Here is a 26,156-nt window from a genome sequence, read left to right as displayed (position 1 = left end):
AGTAATATGCATGCTTAGTGCATTCAAGGTTTAAAAGGGTTAATATAGTTATTCTGTTCACACTGCATGAATCTGCACAGCTACTAGAGACATTCCAACCCTGCTTATGTCATGAAAATATGCGCAGCTATGATCTGCTTATGCCATGGAAATTAACAAGAAGCATTTAATTTCTGCTAATGTCATGAAAATAATAAGAAGTGTTTTCTACTACTGTCATGAGACTTAACAAAGAGTTATTGATTTTCTGCTTATGCCACGAGAAAGTACACAGCTGCTGAAGCTATTGATAATGAAAACAAAGGCTGCTTGAAAGTATAAACCGTAGTCAGCATTACTTGTACCTAAGCTAGAAATGTACCTTGAATCTAGGTAAAATGTAACACATATATATTAGAACTGCACAATTGAAGAATAGAAAGTTTGTAGTGGGCTAAAAATAAGCCCCAAGACCAGGTTGTTTTTCTCAAATGTTTTTGTAAATCAACAATAATCATGTCATGTCAGCAGGAAATCTAAGTAACATTTTCTATGTAACAAATAGTGAGTTTTAAATCTGAACATGTCAGCAGGAAATCTAAGTAACATTTTCTGTAGAGTAATACAGAAAGCTATGTCTAACTACGTCAACAATAGAATGGTTCCGGTTTCGACACTAAAGAATTTGAGTATTTGTAGGAGTTTGAGGGTGTATTCCATTATCGGTGGTGAGTTCTGCAGTGTTTTTATTGCATATAACAATAGAAAAGTAACATTATATAGAATTATATAAAAGTAGCATACTGCTCATTAGTAATTTAGACAAATCCTGTATCTGCATGCTTTGTCTCCTTGCTGCAAGTAATAAAGGGTGCCATACTTGAACCTTACGTGAATTGGTCTTTGAAGTTTTTGCCTTTGACAGATTGGTCCTGCGGACCAGAATCCTCTCTTCACCTCGTATCAGATGGTCCAGGTGGTTGAAACCGTACGGCGAAGAAACCAAATCGGTTCTTCTTATATGAAAAGCCCTCCAACTGAATTGTCGTACAAAAGAGGCCAGCCACTTTCTGATCTGCGACTGAAGGGTGGGTCTCTGAATTGGTGATCAATCACATGGGCTCAGGTAAGGTGAATCTACTTTTTTCTGTTTTCTGTTTTAGATCAGGGACTAGATTTGTATTGTTTTTGTCAAGACTGTATTTTACAAGTCAGGGACAGAAAAGATTACTGTCTTGTCATAGATCAGGAGAAACAGAATAGGTAGGCAGTCATTCTGAAGAGACTATAACAAAATCCATGGTACCACGTTAAAAATTCAGAGAAGTTATGAAACGATCAAAAGGGTAGAACAAAATGGGTAATAATTACACAAAAAGACCCCAAAATCCGCCGTTAACAGAAGACGCAAAATACATGCAGTTGCAGCGTGACGACAATATTAAATATTATTCAAAATGGGTTAATAAATATCAATTCGATGGAAAATTAGAAAAATCCTCGCTTATAAAACTTGTCAAACAGCTTAAAACCAATTCCAAAGGTTGAGTAAAAAAGCAACGCAAATTAGGAATTCATGAGGCACACAGGTGGATTGAGGAAGTAAACCGTAGGGAACAAAAGAACAGCAATTCAAAAACAATGTTTTTAGATAAGGAGGACAATAACTTAGTAATAGCATCGGCCCCTCCACCTCCCTTACCAGAATATGAAGCAAGTGAACAGGTTAGTCCACCCCCACGATATCCTGTTGTCACTGAAAATAGAGACATTGTAAAAATAAAACCATTTATTAGAGATCCCATCGGGACCAGGTCTCGAACACTGGCAGGTAACTCAAATGAAGACATTGAGTTATATCAAATGGTTAAGAATTCCCGATCTATGAGTGAAGAAGAAATATGTCCACTTATAGAAGTACCTAATCCTCAGGCAGGACAAGATAATCAGGACCCAACTATTTTAGTGTATAGACCCTGGACTCCGGAAGATATCCGGAAAGCCACTGAGGGAATTCCCCATCCAAAAGTTAATTTTAGAAAATTCTCAGAAGATTTACAAGGAATGAGGCTGAGTTATAACTTAAATGGAGAAGAGGTAGAAAAAGTAGTTAGACAAATTTTGGGGCCAGATTGGCACATGATTAGTGGCAACTGGAATCCCCATGACGCTGCACACAGACCCCTCCCACATAGCAGCGCAGAACTAGACAACAGAGTAAAAGGTCTTACAGACCACATCTCTGAAAAATGGAAGCCTAGGGCAGACTGGACTTGCATTAATCAATGCATCCAACAAGAAGGTGAAACTATTGACCAGTATTATGCCAGATTATTAGAATGTTTTAATAACCACTGTGGAATGCAGGTTCCTGAAGATCAAACACAAGATTCCCCATATGAACAGCAGTTAAAGAATGCATTTTTAAAAGGCAGTATTGCACCCATAAGCAGTTTTATTACAAAACACATGGTAGACCATTGTACAAGCAGGTTACAGTCATTACTTGAATATGCTAGGCATGCCGAAAGGCATTTTAATAGCAAAAAGAAAAAGAAAGCTCAAGTATTTTCTGTAGAAGATGGAGCAGAAGTTTATGTAGTACAGTCTGGGAAAAAGGGCAAGAAAAATGCACAGGGAAACAAACAATCTGATCAGCGATCAGAGGACTTTGAAGGGCAAAAGAAAAGGGGTGAATGTTTCAAATATGGTAAAAAGGGACATTTGGCAAGGGATTGCAAGAAAAATAAGAAGGCAACCACAGAAGACAAGGAGGGTGAGGACTGACTATATGGTCAGGAATCACTACAAGGGGATAGCGGAGAAAGGACAAATGAGAATGTGATAGAGGCAGTAGAGGATGTGACAGAGGAAATAGAGGAAGTGCAAGAAGTTAGTGACAGTGAAGAAAATGAAATATTAGACCTAGCTTTATTGAGCTTGGAGCACTATTTAGCAGACACAAAACCAGAAGTTACACTCTTGGTAGAAGGGAGGGAAGTCAAACTCTTGTGTGACTCAGGGGCATCACGAACCCTGATACATCCCTCCAAACTGCCAGAAAACACAGAGTCACCTGATTACATACTGGTAAAAGCAGCTAATGGACAGCTGTATCGGGAGCTCCTCTCCCGTAACATTGCAATAACTGTTCCTGTTTCAGGATTGACTCAGAAAAGCAAAATTGTTGCTTCTGCAAAATGCCCAGTAAACCTCTTGGGCAGAGACCTTATGCAGCTATTTGGTATATCAGTAGTCCCAACCATGCAGGGTATGGAAGCACAGTGACAAATTGATACCTTTGCAGTACAATCGGAGGGTGAAATTTTTTATTGGTACAGCCAGGACTTGGTTACGACTGGTCCAGGGACTGTGACCGAAGAGTTAATGAATGTAGTCATCAGCAAGTTCTCCTCCCTTGACATTGATAAACAACACCTGTTGCACTGTACCCTGTATTATTGCAACACACCAGGACCTGACAAGGAATATGAGCAAGAATTGTTTAAAAATCATGCAAACAGATTGATATTACATAATCTGTATTGGGACACAGAAGGGAACAATATAGCCAGCTGTTCATTGCCCCAGGAGCTCTTTACACTTTATAAATCTAATCGATTACCACATGTCAGCTTAACCAAGAACAAAAACATAGAATGGGCAGACCTAGGAGAAAAAGTCACGAGATGGGAGAAACAGGCAGAATTAGAACTGTCAGAACAGGGAATACAAATACAGAAGTTGAATTGGATAACTCAGACCCACCCAGCTGTACACTTGCAGTCTAGCAAGGACAGCTGATTAGCACTCCTATTAAAGGAGAAGGAGAATGCCTTACAGAATATACCAGAGACTCTCTGGTCAACAGGAAAGTCAGATGTAGGACTTATTCGTACAGCGGGACCAGTAACTATCACACCAAAGTCAGCATTTAGACCACAGAAAAGACAGTATCCATTAAGAAAAGATGCAGAGGCAGGGATAAAGCCTATTATAGCAGCCTTACTTGAAGGAGGGATACTAGTAGAATCTCCCGATTCACCATGTAACACACCCTTATTTCCATTTAAAAAAGCAAACGGAGAATGGCGTATGGTCCAAGATTTACAAGCTGTAAATGATGCAATAATACCAAGGGCACCGACAGTGCCAGACCCACACACCCTGTTGAATGATTTAAAACCTCAACAGAAGTATTTTTCTGTGATAGACATTAGCAATACATTCTTTTCGATACCGATACACCCTGACAGCCAGTATTGGTTTGCATTCACATTTCAGGGGAAAAGGTATACATATACGCAACCACCACAGGGATATTGTGAAAGTCCAACAATATTCTCACAAGAAATGGCAAGCAACTTGGTGGGATTTACCCCACCAAGAGGCAGTCAGATTTTACTTTATTTTGATAACATCTTGCTGGCGGCCCCCACCCAGCAAGATTGTAGAGAAGATACCATAGCGCTATTATGATTTCTAGCCACTGAAGGACATAAGGTAAACAAAAATAAACTGCAGCTTTGGAAAAAACATGTCAAATACCTAGGATATGTAATATCCAAAGAAGGTAGAACATTAGATGAGGACAGAAAAGTAGAAATTTTGCAAGAACCAAAACCCACTAGCAAGAAGGAAATGATGTCCTTCCTGGGTACAACTAATTTTTGCCGGAGCTGGATTCCTAACTATGCCTTGGAATCTGCACCTCTGACTGACCTGATATATAAGAAGCCTATGGCAGCACAGGATTTGTTACAATGGACACCAGAGGCAGAATCTGCTTTCTGCAAACTGAAACACTTAATAGCGTCCTCATTAGTTCTGGGATTACCAAACTACCATAAACGTTTTTCCCAAACTGTAGATTGTAAGCAAGGTTATATGACATCAGTGTTAACACAACAGCATGGGGACAAGCAATGCCCCATTGCTTACTATTCATCACAACTAGACCCAGTGGCACGGTCTTTACCTCACTGTGTACAAGCAGTAGTTGCAGCTGCAATGGCAGTACAGGCTTTGGCCTCAGTAGTTTTGTTCCACCCCCTCACATTGAGAGTGCCTCATGCAGTCGGGATTATTTTACTGCAAGAGAAAGTAGCATATCTTTCCCCTGCTAGGCATCTTTCCTGTATGACCATATTGATGAGCCAACCTCACATGACAATTGAACGATGCATGACTTTGAACCCTTCTACCTTGCTCCCAACCTCTGCAGATGGCACACCACACTGCTGCCTGCAGGTAATTGAGCAAAAGACACTACCTAGAAAAGATCTCACGGATGTCCCCTTGGATGATGCCGAGGTGACATACTACGTAGATGTTTCATGCAAAAGGGGTCCTGTAGGACAGAACCTAGTAGGATATGCAGTAGTTTCTGATACTGAGATTATAGAAGCAAAACCTTTACCACACAACTTATCTGCACAGGCAGCAGAATTGATTGCCTTGACACGGGCATGTACCTTAGCAAAGGGTAAATGTGTAAACATTTTTACTGACAGCCAGTACGCTTTTTCTACTATACATGTTTTTGCGCAACAGTGGAAAAACTGAGGAATTATAACATCTACTGGCAAACCTATCAATCATGCACATTTTATTTTAGATCTTTTGGAATCTATTCAGTTACCACAGAAAGTAACTATTTGTAAATGCACAGCTCACACCAAGCAACATGATAGGATTTCAAAAGGTAATGCGAGAGCTGATACAGGTGCAAAACAAGCAGCTTCTGAAGTATTTCTTTTAAATGAGGAACTACAGCCCTCTGAGATTTTAGACTTAGAAATGTTAAAAACAATGCAGACACTCACTACGCAAGCTGAAAAACAAAGATGGGTAAAACGAGGAGCAATTCTTGAAAAGGGGCTGTACATCTCTAAAGAAGGGAAACCGATACTACCATCTAATTTGTTTAGATATGCAGCTTTGTTGAGCCATGGGCAGTGCCATGTCTCAACAGGGGGGATGGTACAGCTGGTGAACCAGGTGTTCACAACGTACGTATTTATAAATGACTCTAAAATATTTTGTTTGATGTGCCAAATTTGTAACAAACATCATGCACAAGGGGCGTTAAAGCCCAAGCAAGGAAGTTTCCCTACACCACCATATCCGTTTCACACTATCTGTATGGATTTTATAGAATTGAACAAATGTGAAAATAAGAAGTATTGTCTTGTCATTGTAGATATGTTTTCCAGATGGGTGGAAGCCTTTCCAACCAAAAATCCAGATGCAGCTACGGTGGCAAAAGTACTTGTCAAAGAAATCATCCCTAGATTCAGCATTCCGGAAAGGATCTACAGTGACAATGGTACACACTTTGTAAACCAAACCATACAGCAGTTAAGTAAGCATTTTGGTATTTCTTTAAAAAATCATTGTGCATACCATCCGCAATCTGCAGGGCTAGTTGAGAGGCATAATGGAATATTAAAGAATAAATTAAGAAAATTAATAGCTGAGACAGGAAAGAATTGGCTGTATTGTTTGCCCCTGGCACTGTTGAGCATGAGAACTGTTCCGACTGCAAAAGGATTGACTCCTTTCGAAAAACTGTTTGGAAGGGCTTATTATACACCCCAGTGAAAACTTCTCATGTCCGCAGACCAGGAAGCTGACTATACACTAGCTGAATATATGAGAAATTTGTTGAATTCTAAACATCTGTTGCAGTCAAATTCTGTTTCAGATAAAGAACAAACCATCGGAAGTGGCAGTGACCCCAGGGGACTGGGTGTGGGTGAAAAATATAAAGAAAAACTGGACATCACCAAGGTGGGAAGGTCCATACCAGATGCTTCTTTTGACACCCACTGCAGTCAAGATAGCAGAGCGAGCTTTGTGGATCCACCTGACGCACTGCAAAGTAGTTAAGAACTTTGAACTGGACAAAAATCTTACCTCTCCATCGGGGCCCTCAGCACAAAGTCTGGCTACAAAGGGGGGTCAGATCAATAGGACTGATCCGTCTCAACCCCAGTGAAGAAACCATCGGTGCTGAAGGTCCTATTAGGGCAGAGAGTAATATCACATGTCAAAAGCAAAAATGATAGAATTCAGAAAAATCCAAATAAAACTACTCGGAAGAGTCGGAGAAAACAGGAATGCAGAACAACCGTTTCCCCAGAAGTATTGCATAATCATCCTGTTAACTGTACTAGTGACAATAATCTTTTTGTTGTGGCCATTCCTTTTCCCAGCCACACAAACTGAACTGAATAAACGTGGAGAGTTGCACGTAGAGTGGCACCCAAACTTCAATACTTACAGGCAATCAAATATGTGTATGCTGAGACCTTCAATGTTTTGAATTGCTGGATTTGCACAGCTTTGCCAACAGCATATGGGGGGTTATTGTTAACTTCAGTCCCCCTAGGAGCCAACAAGACCTGGGAAAATTTAGTCTATGATACATCAGATGTTACATCACAAGATAAAGTAGCATTGCACATGTCTGTTCGACAGAAGGGGACTGTGTGTTTTTACAAAAAATGATACAGTTCAGGTGGGTTGGAGCAACTGCAATGTGACTGTTCCCTATAGATGCTACAATAAAACTGATAACACAGGTTCCTATTGTAACACAAGCTATGATTCATTTTTTGAACTGATGCATCGGACAACTGATGAAGTAAAACATAATGCTGATCTTTATAAACAACTGATTATAGTTGACAAAAAAAATGTTTCATCCAGAACCAGGACATAGTAAAGTTACTACCAAAGTAGAAGACTGTTATTTTGTATGTGGTAGGAAAGCATACAAGTGGTTACCTGAGAATTGGTCTGGCAGTTGTTATTTGGGGTACTTGGTTCCGGCCATACGACACACAGCAGTTTTGCCTCAGGGGAAAATTCGAAATGTTCGATGAGAAATCAAGAAGCCTGTCAATCCAGTAGGGCAAATCAATGTGGGCTGGAAAAACCATCATGCTGTGGGCCTAGGGAAAAATCGACTGTCGCATATGGACTTGGGTGATACCATCATCTCGTGGACAGGTGTATTGCCAGCATATGGAGCAACGAAATCAATCTGGGAACTGAGAAAACTGTCTAAACTTCTCGAAATAATGAGCAATGCAACCTTTTCCGCTCTAGAATTGGTGACTGATGAACTGACGGCCATGAGAACTGTAGTGATTCAAAACCACATGGCTCTAAACTTCACCCTAGCGGCGAGAGGAGGTACTTGCGCTTTAATCCAGGAGGAGTGGTGTTCGTATATTCCTGACCACAAACACGAGATAGACAATCACCTTGAGGTAATTCAGCAAGTGTCGGCTATGACCAAACCAGGACCAAATTCATTTTCGGACTTTTACCAGAGATTGTTTGGGGGGTGGGGCAGTATCCTGATGAACATTCTGATTGCCATCTGTGTAGGAATGATTCTACTGGTGGTATGTGTTTGCTGCTGGATCCCCTGCATGAAAAGACTGATTAAAGACTTTATAGACATGTCAGTTTCAGAAACCTTATACCAAGGTGCTGAACTCGAAGAATTGTTGAAAAATTGAAAATGCTTTCTTAAGTTTAACCTGAATGACTCTCTTAACTGCAAATCCTGAGTAGGAAGAGGTTAGGGGAAGAACAAACTGTTTATGCTTATTTTGAAATAAGTGTCAAAGTCATGGCCTCAAGTTAAATGCCAAAAAATGCATAGTCATCCCATTTGGGAAAAACAAAACACCCACAAATTACCACATAGGTGGCAGCCCCCTTAATACAGAAGAGGTAATAAGAGATCTGGGGACACAGGTAGATAGTAATCTCTCCTTTGACAATCATATTGCCAAAGTAGTTAGCAAATCCTTCTATGTGGCTCATCTAATTACTAAAGGGTTCACATCTAGAAATAAAGAGGTTATAGTGCCCCTCTACTCATCACTCATTCATCCCATCATAGAGTACAATGCCCCATTTGGGATGTACCTCACAAGACACTTCCAACAGCTGGAAAGACCACAAAAATACCTCACCAAGAGGATTACTGGCCTCAAACATATGTCCTATGCAGCCCGACTGAAAAAACCCCGGCTGTACTCAGTGCATATCGCTTACTCAGAGGTGATCTCTGCCTGACTTACAAAGCCATGTCCAACTCAGAATTGATGGACATGCTCCACCTAAAGAAGTCCAAGTCACTGCGAGCCACGTGCTCTAGTGAGCTAAACCTCGCCACAACAATAAATAGAACATGCTGGAGGGATAGATTCCTGTCACAGAGACTCCCCATGCTTTGGAACAAAATTCCAAATTACATCAGGCAGAGCCCCTCACTAACACTCTTCAAGAGAAACCTTGACAAGTGGATGGGTAACAGAAAATACACCCCTTGGATCACTTCATTGGCTCTGCTTGACAGAAGATCAGTTAATTAATCAATGAGGCGGCAAAAGCCGACACACTCTGGCTAGGCTTATAAATGTCCTCAGGCAGATAGCCTAGTACCTACCTATGAACCTATGAACCTATGAATAAAAGTATTAAAAGGGGGAAATGTTAGAAAAATATGTATTAGTAATATGCATGCTTAGTGCATTCAAGGTTTAAAAGGGTTAATACATTTATTCTGTTCACACTGCATGAATCTGCACAGCTACTAGAGACATTCCAATCCTGCTTATGTCATAAAAATATGCGCAGCTATGATCTGCTTATGCCATGGAAATTAACAAGAAGCATTTAATTTCTGCTAATGTCATGAAAATAATAATAAGTGTTTTCTACTAGTGTCATGAGTCTTAACAAAGAGCGGCGAGTGATTTTCTGCTTATGCCATGAGAAAATACACAGCTGCTGAAGCTATTGATAATGAAAACAAAGGCTGCTTGAAAGTATAAACCGTAGTCAGCATTACTTGTACCTAAGCTAGAAATGTACCTTAAATCTAGGTAAAATGTAACACATATATATTAGAACTGCGCAATTGAAGAATAGAAAGTTTGTAGTGGGCTAAAAATAAGCCCCAAGGCCAGGTTGTTTTTCTCAAATGTTTTTGTAAATCAACAATAATCCAGTCATGTCAGCAGGAAATTTAAGTAACATTTTCTATGTAACGCATAGTGAGTTTTAAATCTGAACATGTCAGCAGGAAATCTAAGTAACATTTTCTGTAGAGTAATACAGAAAGCTGTGTCTAACTATGTCAACAATAGAAAGGTAATATTTCATAGAATTATATAAAAGTAGCATACTGCTCATTAGTAATTTAGACAAATCCTGTATCTGCATGCTTTGTCTCCTAGAGACCAAGGGAGTTGCAATGGGAGCAGCTTGTGCCCCTATATTTGCAAACATGGTCATGTTAGATTGAAAAGATAACATCCTGTTCCCTAGTACCTATTTCTCCAGTATCATGCATTACTCTAGATTCCTGGATGACATTTATATTTTATGGAATTCTACTGTAGATAAATTGGAGGAATTCATCCAGTTTTTGAATCAGAGTAGTGAATTTCTCAAATTTACATATTCTTATAATACTGAAGGATTAGCGTATTTAGACACTTACATCTATGAGGAGGATGGTACACTACATTCCAGGATTCACAGGAAAAATATATTTTCCAATGATTATTTGGAATTTGGGAGCTGTCATCCCACTAAGCTGAAATATAATATCTATAAAAGTCAGTGCATCAGGGCACTACGTATGACATCTGATTACAATATTCTATTACAAGAAATATAGTACATCACTGATATGTTTAGAGATAGAGGTTACCCTGTGGATATGATGAATAATGTCACCCAATATGTATTGAGTGAATGGAGGAAGAAATACAAGCCCCTATTAGGGCGAGAGATTCTTATTTCTGGGAACACAATTTCTAGAACATCTAATATTAGTATGGAGATGAAAGAGAGCAACATCCATCAGAGATCTTTTATAATGTACTTCCCAATATCTTAAGATTTGATCAAAATTATCCGTAAGTATTGGTACTTAGTTACTAGTGACCCAGGCACATCAGAGATTATGGGAGAACAACCTGGAGTAGTATATAAGATGGGGAAGAACATCAAAAGATTATTGGGGCAACAGACACCTATCAATAGGATAAATAATAATCGAAGGGATAATCACACCACCAAATGTGAAAATTGTAATCAATGCAAATTTATTAATGAAAGCAAAGATGTTGTGATCCAAAATGTAACAAAATCCAGAGTGAAATTCACCAAAGGGAATTATAATATGAAAATGGTTGTATACATTGCATTGTGTAAAGAATGCTCTAGTTTTTAGGTAGGAAAGACAGAAAAATGTCTGAAAAGATGTATATATGAACATGTATATAACATCAAGAAGAAAGATTCTAACAATGCTCTCTATAGACATATAGAAATGAAAGGACACACAAAAGGGTTTAAATTTGCTATTGTTGATACAATTCAACAGTATCCAGGGGGTGGTGATATGAAAACTTTATTAAGTTTTAAGGAGGTATGGTGGCAGTTGTATTTAGACGCAACTACATTACCTGGATTGAATGACAGTATTTATGTTAAACCCATTTTATCTCTAAAGGAGTAAAGATGAACAAACGCAAAAAATGTCTTCGGCGACACCAATGAGCGTACTTCTGCTATACAGTGGAATGAAACGCTGGACACCCACCAATGATCCACAGGAATCCAAGTAAACTAGAAATCCTTTAATGGACAACGACAAAAACAGCACCAAAAGACACGGCAAACCACTAAAAGCACTTCCTGAAAGGCTCACACATAACACGTAACTTCAGGAAACGCCTGTGCACACCAACAAATGTAACATAGAACGAAATAAAACTAAACCAGTTGTTAAGCGCTTTCAGCCAAAACTAATGGCCTTCATCAGAACTGGAAAAGTATAATGGCTCATCCAATTTAAAAACTTTTTGGCGCCACAAATATTGTTTAAATTATTTAAAGGTACACTTCAACAATAGAACGATATACACTCCAGCAACAATGGTTCACTTCGGCAACGAATAACTAACTATAACCATATAAAGAATAAAAAATAGAAAATAGAAAAAAATATAATACATCTTCTCAGTGGTACAGTGGTATAACTTAATGAAACAATGAAAACTTGTGAGTATGATAATATGAAAATATGAAAATATCTTACTTAATCACTTGCTGATCAAATACAAAGACCCTATGTGCAGATGGTAGATGAAAACAATAATACTTGAAAAATATCAGTATATGGGTAGAAGAAGATATATGTGAATGAATATTGCATTATTAAAAAATATCACCAATACTATACTAAACATATGTATATACATGTATGTAAAAATTAATATATCTAAACATGTATGTACCACAATATCTAAAAAATATATCCTGTTAAAATACTAAAATACTAAAATACTCCAAAATCTAAGATGTTGAACAAATACATATAAATATATATAAATACACTACAAATAAATATGTGCAAATGCAATGCTAAAATAAATATATAAATATATACCGCTACAATGACATAATATTAACATAGTGACTGATAAATATACTAAAATCTGTCTATCATAATGTGCCTAGTAAAACCTATGAAAGGTGTCAATCAAACTGGAACAATTCAATACAATAACCATGATCAACCTTATCAAGGTTAATATCAATAGTGTGTGCTATAATAGTAAAGATCTAACAGAGATACATTCATTTAAGCCGGGAGGATTTGTGGCATCTAAATATAGTTGCCACCATGTTTCTTTAAAAGCAATGAGGCTTTTGAAATTACCCCCCCTTGGATCATTATAAATAACATCTAATATAAAAAACTTAAAAGTATGCTCACAACCCAATGCTTGTATATGTCTATAAAGAGCATTGTGTATATCTTTAGTCTTAATGCTGTACATATGGTCATAAATACGTTTTCGTAAGTTGCGTTCCGTGCGACCTACATAAAATGCTGGGCATATGTCGCACTTAGCAAGATAAATGACCTGTTTCGTGTTGCAATTACCTGGTTTGCTAACAATAATACTTTTGTGACCATTAAGTAAATAGATCTTCTTTGCACTAGACATATACTTACAATAATTGCAAAACCCACATTTGTTGTTAACAATATTTCTTTGATTGCTATGACCTAAATGTTTAATATTGTACTGTTGTTCGAATAAATTCTTCATATTAGTTCCCATTCTATAAATGAATCGTGGTTTGGAACCTAAGATGTTAACTAAAGTCTGTTCTGTACTGATCAAGTACCAAAATTTACTTATGATTGATTTAATATGGTTACTTCCTACACAATATGGTATAATACATGCCCGTTGAAAACTGGGATTGACACCATTAGGCTTTATTATGGGATTGTTCGTCACCTCACCTGATCCTAGTAAAGCTTTATATTTACTGCCTCTCTGACTTAAGACATATGAGACTACTTCTTCCATCATACCACTAGGGTACCCTCTTTCCTTGAAGAATCCCTGAATCAAATTCAATTCTTTATATAATTCGTCTTCATCAGAAACCATTCGTACAGCTCGAATAATTTGTCCTTTAAAAACATTATATTTTACCTTAGGGGGATGATGACTAGAGTAATCCAAGTAATTATTAGAAAATGTCTGTTTCCTATGAATCATAGATTGTACCTTCCCTTTATCATTCACTATGTAAGTGTCTAAATATGGTAAACCATAAACATCTGAAGAATAAGTAAATTTCAAAAAAGAACTACTGTCTGCAATAAATTCCATAAATTCAACTAATAATGTATCTGAAGCCTGCCAAATAATATAGATATCATCTAAAAACCTAGAATAATATCGAATATATTGATAATATTTAGAAGGGAAAAGCACATTATCCTCCCAATTTAACATAACTAAATTAGCATATATGGGGGCACAAGCGGCCCCCATAGCTACTCCTTTAGTCTGTTTGAATATTTCACCTTCAAAAAAAATGAAGTTATTGTCCAATACTATAGCCATAAGTTCGGCTATTAGACTTATAGTATCCCAATCTAAATCAGTATGTTTGGTCAGGCTGTTGGTGAAAGCTGACAGACCTTCGTCTTTCGGTATGCATGAAAACAAGTCGATTACGTCAATAGTAACTATGATGCAAGGTTTACCAGTTTCAAACTCTTTGACAGGATATTGGGATAAGAAGCACCAAGAATCCTTCACCATATGCGGGATAAATGTATAAACATTTTTTAAAATTGTGTCAATAAATTTACCAATATTAAAAGTTTTAGAGTAGCTTCCTGAGACAATAGGTCTCAGTGGTGGGTCCTCAATATTTTTATGGATCTTTGGGATACCCACCATAGTTGCTAATCTAGGATGACTAACCTTAATAAATCTATAAATAACTTCTGTAATACGTGCCTCAATCCAATATTCCTCAATAAACGAATCAATTCTCTGATACGCAATATTTAATTCATTCATGGAGATAGGTACATAATTCCCGGAAAGGTGTAAAATATTATAAATTTTCTGAATGTAGTTCAAATTATCATATATGGCAATACCTCCACCCTTATCCGGTTTCATAATTCGGATTGAAGAATCACTTTTTAAAGTTTGTAATTTTATCTCTAAAGTAATAAGTTAATCTTATTAATATGTGACACTACCACCATCTCTAGATCATTAGATATGATGGATGTGATTTATGTGGAGAAATTGAGTAGTGGAGGGAGTTGTGTGGAGCCCTTGGATACTGGACTCTTGTCCGGTGTCGGTGGGGGATGCACACATCACTTTCACTGTAGGTGGTTGTTTAGTTGGACTGGCACCATTTTGTGGTTGCTATAGTTGTAGTAGTGGTCATACGCCTCTGTGCACTTCGTTAATTGTGTCTTACATTTTTCGTATGCACTGTTTTACATACATTTATTTGCACATTTTCATGTATTTTTTGTAGTGTTTCTGCCATCTTTTGTTTTAGGTGGATCTTTGATACGCTTTGGTCACGATTGTGTGATTGAGGCCTTGACATTCCTTTTGGTACCATGTAGGGGTAGTACTGTGCACCATTATATCCAGGAAACAGTTTCATCATTTAGATCACATTAGTTTCCGTGAATTATTACATACCCCTTACACTATGGTTTTGGAGTTCAGTATGGTCAGCCGATTAAAAGGTCATGGAATTTATTACTGTATAATTAGAATTATTCAGCGGGACCATACTATAAATAATTTAGAATCTCACACTGTAGTTTGGAGTTGATTTTTAAGGATTTTTTTAAAGGATGATCACATTACACGGGTTTGTCCTTCTATCAGAAGCGCAGGAATTTATGAACAAAACATTAAATAGAACATATGGGATTTCTCATATGCCATTTCAGTATAAACCATTTTTATGTGCAAGGTTGAAAGTTTATGCGATGATTATGACATGTTTGAAATGTCTAATAATTTTTATTGTATTGAGTATGTATTTTTTAACGATCGGACAAGCTTCAAAAGAGCTGGAAGTTGTGAATTTTGATTATATTTCAGATATACAAAAAATGTTATTTTAATTTAAAAGTTGATGGTTATTGTAACAAGATTTTTATTGAATTTGTATAGCTTGGGTAATGAATGTATAAGGAAAGCATGACAGCTGGTATAAGGGGAAGTATGGCTTTAAAAGTTTAAATGATTTTTGGCACCAAATAAGTTACTTCAGGCGTCTGAGAAATGTACTGGTTGTTCTGAAGACGCCCAATCTATGGGTGAAAGCACTTAACTTTTGGTGATTCAGTTTAGACCGTTTACTGTTTATTACTCGATTTTACAATAAATATTTTTTATCATCGTGTAAGTGAGTGCTGGATTTGTTGATCATAAAACATCGGTACTGTGGTGAACGGACACTTATTGGGAACTCTGTAGCAGTAAGACAGAGTACTGTGTCAGAATTTATTCAAAGTTGCAATTAAATTTGATTTAAAAAGAAGAAGAAAAGAAAGTGAAAATAAGAACTTCACTGGATAAGCATTACACTATATATTTTAATATTAGTTACAAGATAAAACAAATCTTTGTAGAGTTAAGATATCATGCATTATTAAATAAAAAATTAAGACATAATTCATAGTGCTATGAATTTTTTTGGATTAACTTGGGTTCTTATGGAGCTGCAGCTTCAGACCCACACGTCTGAAATAGGTCCTGCTGGGTATATACCCAGTTGAGTCTGAAATGCTGTGCTTTTGTCAAAATAAATAATTTTTAAAGATAAAAGAATATGTGCTTATTTGGGATAGTATTATACATCTTAAAAATAGAATGGGACATTATGTCATGTTTCAAATGTAATTATTGTACAAAATAGCAGATGTGCTCAAAGCAATACTATTATTTTGTGAAGGTGGGACATTTAATAATAAAATGAGAAGAATGTTACATATGCTTTAAAAAATAAGAAGCAGAACACTAAACAAAATGTATACAATATGTGGATATGTCAAACTTATTTTTGGCTTGATTGAAACAGGAAAACTATCTGAATAAATGTATAAAACATAGCTAGAATAACAACTGAATAATGAAATAAACAACACAAAATATTTATTTTTTCTAAAACTGTTAAAAACTATAGAAAGAACAAGAATTATATGCATTTGTTAATTACGCAGTTTTAACAAGGGAGATTGGATATATTTGTTAAGCAGACATATTATAAGTGATGGAAGACAAGTGGGACAGTTAATGTTCATGGCAGCTAAGAAAAATATTTCAGATTTAATATTATTAGTGATCCAGTGTAGGTATTCTCAGCAAAGAATCTTTAGAATTCTGACATCAATAAAGCTGATGAGATTTTTGCCCATATACCGGTGTGCTTTTTTATGCTAGCATTTCTGCCTGATGTTTTGCTGGATCAACTTGGGTTCTTATGGAGCTGCAGTTTCAGACCCACATATCTGAAATAGATCCTGCTGGGTATATTCCCAGTTTAGTCTGAAATGTTGTGTTTTTGTCAAAATAAATAAATAAATATGACCCTTATAATTTTAATCTCTGGACCCATGAGGACCGTAATTCAGCAGTGGGTGCACATGGGGACACTGGGGATTCATTTGTAACAACAGTGTCACCTTTTGAACATTTTCCTAAAGATGATATACCCAAAGTATCAAGCTAATTATCAGTGTTAACAGTCCTAAGTTTAGTTTCTGATCTGACTGAAATACCTGGTTGGCACAGACAAAGAAATGTGTGCAATTGTTCTAGATTGTTAGAAGCACTCTATGCATTTACATTTAGTAGTTATAAATCACATCAGTCAGAAGAAGTAGCAAGATGGGAAAGTGACAATTATTGAATCAGTACTGTAACTAGAGTTGGGCTGAAAGGGGAGCAGCCCCCACTGGATGCTGTTATGGGGCTCCATTGGCAGTGACAAATACTCATCAATCAGGCACAAGTACAGTACTGGGGTTCATTTAAAAAGCTGTGCTTGGTATCTCAGTTGCTTAATGAAGTGATTATGTTGAGGGAGAGTCTGACTGGGCAATGGCTAGGGTGCCAGTTGACCAATCTATTGCTCTGTAATGAATATATGAGAAAGGACAGTGGTTTAGAGCATTGCTTTATTCTCTTATCAACTGAAGCAATTGCTAAGAATATAACCTGGCTTCAAGTAGCAAAAATGTACGCAGTTTCTTCCCAGAGGTTTTGATTTGGATTCTGAGTTGAAATATTTGTCTGCACATTTGACATTTGACTTGTTAACATTGCAAGAATCATTAAGTGGGTCATCTGTCTTGGCATATTCTTTATTTTTCTTTTCCACACAGAAAAAAATCATAAATAAATAAAAACCCTTGTATTCTAGTCCTGGAGAATTTTCCATCTTTCATATTATGCAGCAATACCCTCTACTGTTAAGGGATTCCGTTTCATACCACCCTAGAATTTGTTCTTCCCCCAGTGGCTTCTGCCACCAAATAAAATGCAAAAGTAATTCAAATGGCCAATAACAAAATGTGTGGATAAATCTTTGTCTCAACCAGGCAAGAATATTACTGGCAAACTACTGCAAAAACTAATGACTACCTGTGAAAGAAAGATCAAACCTGATACTTGCTTTTCAGTTATTTAAACATCTGTAGTCAAACTGTTTCACTGTTTTAACTGCTAAACCTTCCTTGAGAATACCTGCTGATAATCTTAGTGGGCAAGCCCAAACTGGTATTCTTTTGGAAACGCCCAAAAACAACTTCATTGCATCAATCACAACTTCCCTTTTCATGGAACTAAATTCTGGAAATCACTCTATTCTTAGCTCAAGAATAATAGCTCATATGCAAAATTCTGCATCCAGTTAAAAGCTAGTCTTCTCAGACAATTATAATGCAAATGCCTTCCTCCAGGTCACATAACTTTAAACAAAGTATGTCTGTCCATTGATTGCACCTTAACTATAGTATTCTTTAACTTTCTGATGAATATTACTGGTATTCACTTATATTTCATGCTACATACTGCATGTCATACACCTATCAACGTCATGCCTATTTTTTTTCTCTGCTTTGAAACATCTTTTCCAAAGTGTAAATATGTATACACACGATGTGTAGTCTTACTTCATTTGATATTGAATGCATTTCTAACTTTAATGTTACAGGGGTTTTTTTCGTGTGTACTCCACCTGTTTGCATGTATTGCTTTTTTTAATGTCATATGTTTTGTCTGCAACTGAAACTCGTCTAGTGTTGTCATTGTTCCACACTGGTTAACAAATCCAATCCAATGTAATAACTGATATTACAACTGACATGCCAAAATACAGCAACAGATGTCCACATGTGTTATGGTGAAAAAGGGAGGTTAGTTGTAAATTTCTGCCATGTGATGGCTTTGATAAAGAGGGCATCACTGTTATATGTTATAAGGTAAATAACATTAGGTGTAAAAAGCTTGATCAGTAAAGATGTGCTAATCCAGCAGTAAACCAGACAGCCTTTACATTGTTTAATAACCCCTAGTAACTAGAGGTAGTAGAGAAAGCAATGACAATCATACAAGGTTTGAGTCACGAGCAAACTATCCACAGCAATCAATTACAGTTCAAACTATAATTTTAACTTAGTGCTATTTTAACATAACTTTACTAATCAATTTTAAAAGCACACTGATTCCCATTTGTAATAGTTCTATAAAATTAATTACCCAGGCAGTCCATATAAATCACACGGGTGTGTAACAGAACAAGCAACTGCAGTTTAAAACATTCAGTTAGTTAAAAAATAAAAAAATGTATGTTCTGCTTAAGTTTTTGTGTCATATGTCTGAATAACTTATTACTAACAGCATTAATAGAGATAACTGTCTACTGAAAATGTCCTGCAGAAAATAAAAAAATCTCATGAACTCTCACAATCACTGTAAATGCATATTGAATATCTGATGCAAGGGAAAAAAAACTGATAGACTCCAGCAACTAAATTGGAAATGTCTATTCTAGCAAAGCCAGAAGTTAAAAATGAACAAGTAACCTTAGTAATATCATATTATAATTAAATGAGACTGTGTTTGCAATTCATCTGAAAGTCGAAGGAAAGAAAATTAAGTAATTGACTGTGCTGTGCAAATTAAGCTCAGTCTTGTTCAGTACAAAAAGATTACTAGTTATTTCATGTATAAAAGATCTAGATTAAATTAATAAGGCTAGCTGTGAGAAAAAGGAGATATTTTGGAGTTTTATACCATTTGTGAATTGAAATGCGAGCACTATGTGAAGCAGAGAATGACCATCAAATGAAGTGACTGCCTACTGACTTACTAATGGCTCATATCTGCTGAAATTACCACAGATCACCATGAAATTAAACTAGCCAGTTGATAAAAATTAATTTTTAAAATTAATAGTACAACAGCAGTTATTTATTTTAATAGTATGTTTAAATTCCTCTCCGCCTCATCATTTGTTTGGCATAGTCATCTGATGTAGATGTCCATGGTCTTTTCCATTTCTGTGAGCAGTCTGTCACAACAGTGTACACTGTCTGTTCTCTCATCTCTGTATTTTTATCTTACCTGTAATATTTAACTTTCTAAACTGTTCTTCCAACCTTTCCCAGTTCCTTTATCATTTTTCCATCCTACATTGCATGTAATATTTCTGGAACTTACTGTGTTCTGAAAATAGCTGCTCCAGTCTGCCCAGCCAAACTGCACAAACTTTTTAAAGTTTTGTGTCTACCCAACTGTAAATGCTACAGTTTTGAGGTTAAATAAACATTCCTCTGTTATTAATTCATTTGGAAATATAAATATTCTGAACAGGTATAACAGTGAAAATGCTTTTGTTTGTCTGCATTTATCTGCTACGCTGGTAGTTTACCATGGTACAGAAAAAGCGTCAAAAATGACAAATTCAACAGAGCTGAAGCAGCCACATGAATGAACAAATGTCCATGTCTGACTTGTTGCACTAATCACAAAATCGGCAGCACTCAGCAAGAACAAAATGTTCAGAAGACCCAAGGAGGGGAGATGATGAGACTAAAAATAAGTTATAGTGCAATGACACCAGGCACTCCTGCACTTTTAATCCTAGAGGAGATGAAGGTAGCGGTATATGGCCTCAGTATGTCACAAAATGAAGGAACAAGATTATTTATTTATTTATTTATTTATTTATTCAGTACCTATATGACCAGAATTAGATCCAACTTATGTACCTGCAAGTACTGCATACACAAACGTAACTGTGGTTACAAGTGGAAGATTAAGAAAATTAAGTACGCAGGTGAAGAAGTGGTCAGGACATTAATTTATGATCACTCACCTGGTCTTCACCTTGTATGAGGAGACTAACACATCTAAACTGAAGGAGATTGTCAAGAATCATGAATATATAACAGTGGAGACAAGCTCAGAGCAGCTAGTTTGCACATTAAACAGCACTATTATCAAATCTTAGCATAATCTAAACCTAGACAAGTTCCAAACCTCAGAGACCACCCAAGTAGGCCTCTGTTTAACTCAATCCATGACCTTCCCACCCAAGTACAAGTCCAGACAACATGTATATGCAATTTCTCAATGTCTCTGTAGCCAGGTTGGTTGATATTGTCATCCAGAGACAATTTAGCAATTGTCTCATGTTCAGACGATCATTGAATCCTTAAAAAAACAAACATACTATGTGGGAGATGCACATACACAGTTTCACTGGATGCAAAAATCTCACATACAAATGAGGACATCAAGAACACACACTGCATCCACAAAACATAGTTTCAACCACACACATATCCCAACGTAAGTTGAGGCACCAAAAGTAATGTTAAAAAGCCGCAAAGACCTCTTAAGCCTATGAATGGCAATCCCTATCCTCAGCAATCTCGAAAGGACTCACCAAAAGCAAGGCCACACACCACACATGCACCTACACTAAGTGCAGCTCCAAGAACTAAGCAAATAAAGCAAGCCAGCACATTACCCAGGACTCTTGTCATGGGACCCCATTGTTCAGCAGACAGATGCCCCACTCAATAGACTGAACAAGATGAAGATAACAGTTGCTTGATTATCTACATGCAGGATCTGCCAAGTTACACACACCCTCAAGTCAGTACACCACAGGTACCAATATGATTCCGACATAGTCTATATAGGTGTTAACAACGTAAGTTGTACTTCCCTGATCTGTATGAAACAGCCAAAAAAAACCCAGAATTGTAGACTTCGTACTTAAGCTCCAGTTAAACAGCAAATTCCAACAGCAGAAACAGACGATCTGGACCACCAAGCTAATAAAAAACAGTAGTTTAATAAAATGCAGTAGTTTAACACTTTAAGGTTTAAAAAACCCTTCTTCAAACAACATACAAAAGTTATGAACATCTTTTAAAATACATAATAGCCAATCAAAGAGTAAAAAGCCCTCCTCTTTTTTAAAAAAGGCTTGATAGGAATCACACCATTCAGGCCAGGTGCTCTATCAGAACCCAGATTGATTATCCATCTAGTTTCACTGCATTCTGTTATATTTCTGAAATCACCCCCCCCCTCCTGGTTGGACGAATAACTTGCAAAACCATAAAAGAAAATACTTGCCCAGGGTACTGCTTTACTTGCTGATACAGGGCATTATGTATATTGGTGGTACGTATAGCTGACATATGTTTTAACACTCTGTCTTTCGATCTACACTTCATTTTACCAAAATAAAATGAACAACTTTGCATACAGTCAGCCAAGTATACAATATTGCTGGTCAAACAGTCAGCATATTGTTTTAATGAATAGCTCTTTCCAGACAGTGGAAGGATGAATATGTTGTTATGTTTAATATACTGACAAGCGTTGCAATGTCTACAGGGGAATGTCCCTTGTCGCCCCATGACAGGTTTCCTAACCCTGTTGGTCTATACAGAGCAAATCCTTTAAATTCTTACTACGTTTGAAACAAAATGTGGGTTCATGAGTTATTAATGCCTTCACTCTATCATCAGTTAACAAGATTTTCCAGTTTTGGCAAATAATGTCATGTATGCCCCCCACATTGTTACTATAATTCAAAGTAACTGGAAGGGGCTGCCTGATTATATCAATCTCCCTGTCATGGACCTGTACATTTCCATAAAAAGAGAGGTTTGCTTTGTTCAACCTCTCTTCTTTACTTTTATTAAATGCCTGCTGTATTATGTTCTGATTATATCCCCTTGCTTTTAAATTCACCATCAATTCTGCAGACTTCTCTCTATATGTCTTATCATTAGTGCATAACCTAGATGTTCAACAAAATTGTCCCTAAGCAATATTGTTAAATGTATATCTAGGGTGCATACTATCATAAGCTAGGAGAGTATTCCTCCAGCATTCCTTCCCATATAACACAGTTTCAATCCATTGCTCTGTGTTTTTTATCACTCGGACATATAAGAAATCTATAGTTGTATCCGAGAGTGAAATACTAAACCTCAAAATATCAGTGGTGCTTTCCAGGTAGGTAACAAACTCATAAAGCTGTTCCTACATCCCTGTTGAAACCAGGAAGACATTGTCTAAAAAACGGACATAGTAACTCAAGGTACCCCCTCCATAGATGGTTTGTCTTGAATATTGCTTGATCCTCCCAGTATGCCAACACTGTGTTGGCATATGAGTTTGCGCAGGGGGTGCCCATGGCCACCCCTCTGCTCTGATGACAGAAGCAATTATGATACATAAAAATATTGTTGCTCAACATACAGTATAACAGTAAACATACACTGTCAATATCAATTTGATTCAAGATTTATACTTGTTGCAAAAAGGCCTCAATGGCCATCCAGCCATATTCTTTTGTAATTACTGTGAACAAACTGTTTATATCCAGGGTTACTAACAAATAATCCATACAGTCAGCACTGGGACCTAAATGACTGTGCAAAAATTGCAAAAAATGAGCTGTGTCCTTTACTATTCTAGGTACAGAAACCAAACACTTTCTTAGCTGAGCCTCTACCCATATAGAAGCATGTTCAATAGCCCACCTCCTTCCAGATACAATTGGACATAATGGTGGGTTCTTGGGATCTTTATATTTTCGGTAAAGCTTTGAACGGTGGAACGACAGGATGTTCAATCAATATAAACTTAAAAGTGTCTTCACCAATACGGTTGCTTAACCTTAAGTTGGAAAACTCATGCTTAACTTTACCAATAATCCTATTGATATCAACTGGTGTTAGTTGTTGATAAGTAGTTGAGTCCCTTAACAACACGAGAACATTATTATGATAGAATTCACTGTTCATGACTACAACCGCCCCTCTCTTGTCAGCAGGTTTTATTATGATATTCTTATTCTCTATAAGTGTCCTCAATGCTTGCCATTGCTCCCACTTCATGTTATGAAAAACAGGCTTGCTTTTTGTGTTCAAAAACTTAAAAAATATCATCTTCATAGGTTTTTATAAAAGTTTCAACCACTTGACTGACAGAGGGGTTAAATATGCTCGGTCGCCTAAGAGTACAGTCCCTAGGAACAGATTCTGCACCATAAATACATTTCAGTTCAACATTTCTGGCAAATATTCTCAAATCTAACACACAGTCACTAAAACTTGACCCTGTACTTGGAATGAATGTAAGTCCCTTGCTCAAAACTTAATTTTCAGTATCAGATAAAATGTAATCAGAAATATTATATACATTACAGTCTCTATTGCTATGGATGTTTTTCGCCTCTTTGCATTGTGATTCAATGAACAACCTCTGTTCAAGTTCTCTTTCTTCTTCACAAGTAAAGGTAAAATGTGAAAAGAGGAGCTCATGGTATTTGGCTGAGCTCCCAGAACATTAGTACTGTTTAACACCATCTGTTTGGTGTTAGAAGTCTCTTGTGGCATTGTCTGCTGCTGGTTAATCACCTCCACAGTAGAGTCTTGCCTAGGTGGTGTGCTGTGTCGATGTTTGATGATGTCATCACTTCCATACTGATCACTATATCAGCCCCATTGCCTCTTACACCTGAATTTAAGGTGGAATGTTCATTAGCCTGCCGATTAGATGTCACAATACGCTGATTCCATGGAGGGACATCCCTTGGCCATGTGAAAATATGCCCCTGTACAAAATTCTTATAGTCTCTTAAAAGTGTTTTTCATTTTAATATATCGCAATTTTGAGTTATAAGCTGTCACAGCACAATATAGGTCATTAAGCTTAACCTGATGATAGTCCTCCTTAAATCGTAATTCTATCAGTCTCTGCTGTGATTCAATTGAACTCACTAGTTCTTTCTCCATAGGTAAGAAAAAAATCTATCAACAATTTCATATAAGTAAAATTAGTGTCCAGATTAAGCTGCTGCCATTTGGCGAACAAGGTAGGATACAGTTCCCCATATGTTGGCATGCAGAGCACCCTTATGCCTCTAGGAATTATTTTATGATGCAAACATGCCTCAAAATGCAAACTTTGCCACTGAAGGCATTTCAGCTTATACAAGTCTTTTACTTAAGCTTTCAGTTGTTCCAAAAAAGAGACATCACTCTCTAGCTCTTCATTATTCCCCAAAGGGGTCAAAGTTATGTTGGCCAAATTTAAATTCAACAATGGATTGTTATCAGTGGCAATAAGTTGCTTCATTCTCTCTGTACTTTCTTTGGCAGCAGCAGACAGTACTGGACGATAGCTCAACTCAATGTCCTCAAGATATTGTTCAGCCATGTGTACGAAGAAAACACAGTATCAGAAACAGCCAAAAAACATATTGTAGACTTTGCAATATGTTTTTTGGCTTCACAGCAAATTCCAACAGCAAAAACAGATGATTCAGACCACCATGCTGATAAAAAAACAGTAGTTTAATAAAATGCAGTAGGTAATAAAATGCAGTAGGTTAGCGCTTTCAGGTTTAAAAAAACCTTCTTCAGACAACATACAAAAGTTATGAACACCTTTTAAAATACATAACAGCCAATCAAAGAATCAGTAAAAAGCCCTCCTCTTTTTAAAAAAAAAGGCTTGATAGGAATGACACCATTCAGGCCAGGTGCTCTATCAGCACCCGGATTGATTATCCATCTAGTTTCACTGCATTCTGTCATATTTCTCAAATCACCCCCCCTCCTGGTTGGATGAATAACCTGCAAAACCATAAAAGAAAATACATGCCCAGGGTACTGCTTTACTTGCTGATACAGGGCATTATGTACATTGGCTGTACGTATAGCTGACATATGTTGTAACACCCTGTCCTTCAATCTACAGTTCGTTTTACCGACATAAAATGAACAACATTGCATATAATCAGCCAAGTATATAATATTGCTGGTCAAACAGTCAGCATATTGTTTCTATGAATAGCTCTTTCTAGACAGTGGATGGATGAATACATTGTTGTGTCTAATATATTGACAAGCTTTGCAATGCCTACAGGGGAATGTCCCTTGTCACCCCATGACAGGTTTCTTAACCACCTATTGGTCTGTATAGAGCAAATCCTTTAAAAATCTTACTACATTTGAAACAAAATGTGGGCTCATGAGTTATTAATTCCTTCACTCTGGGACTGTATGGATTATTTGTTAGTAACCCTGGATATAAACAGTTTGTTCACAGTAATTACAAAAGAATATGGCTTGATGGTCACTGAGGCCTTTTTGCATCAAGTACAAATCTTGAATCAAACTGATATTGACAGTGTATATTTACTGTTAGACTGTGTGTTGAGCAACAATATTT

This window comes from Protopterus annectens, chromosome 1.part2, assembly GCF_019279795.1.
Source record: "Protopterus annectens isolate FY-2018-M chromosome 1.part2, PAN1.0, whole genome shotgun sequence".
NCBI lineage: Eukaryota > Metazoa > Chordata > Ceratodontiformes > Protopteridae > Protopterus > Protopterus annectens.
This window is presented reverse-complemented; position numbering follows the sequence as displayed.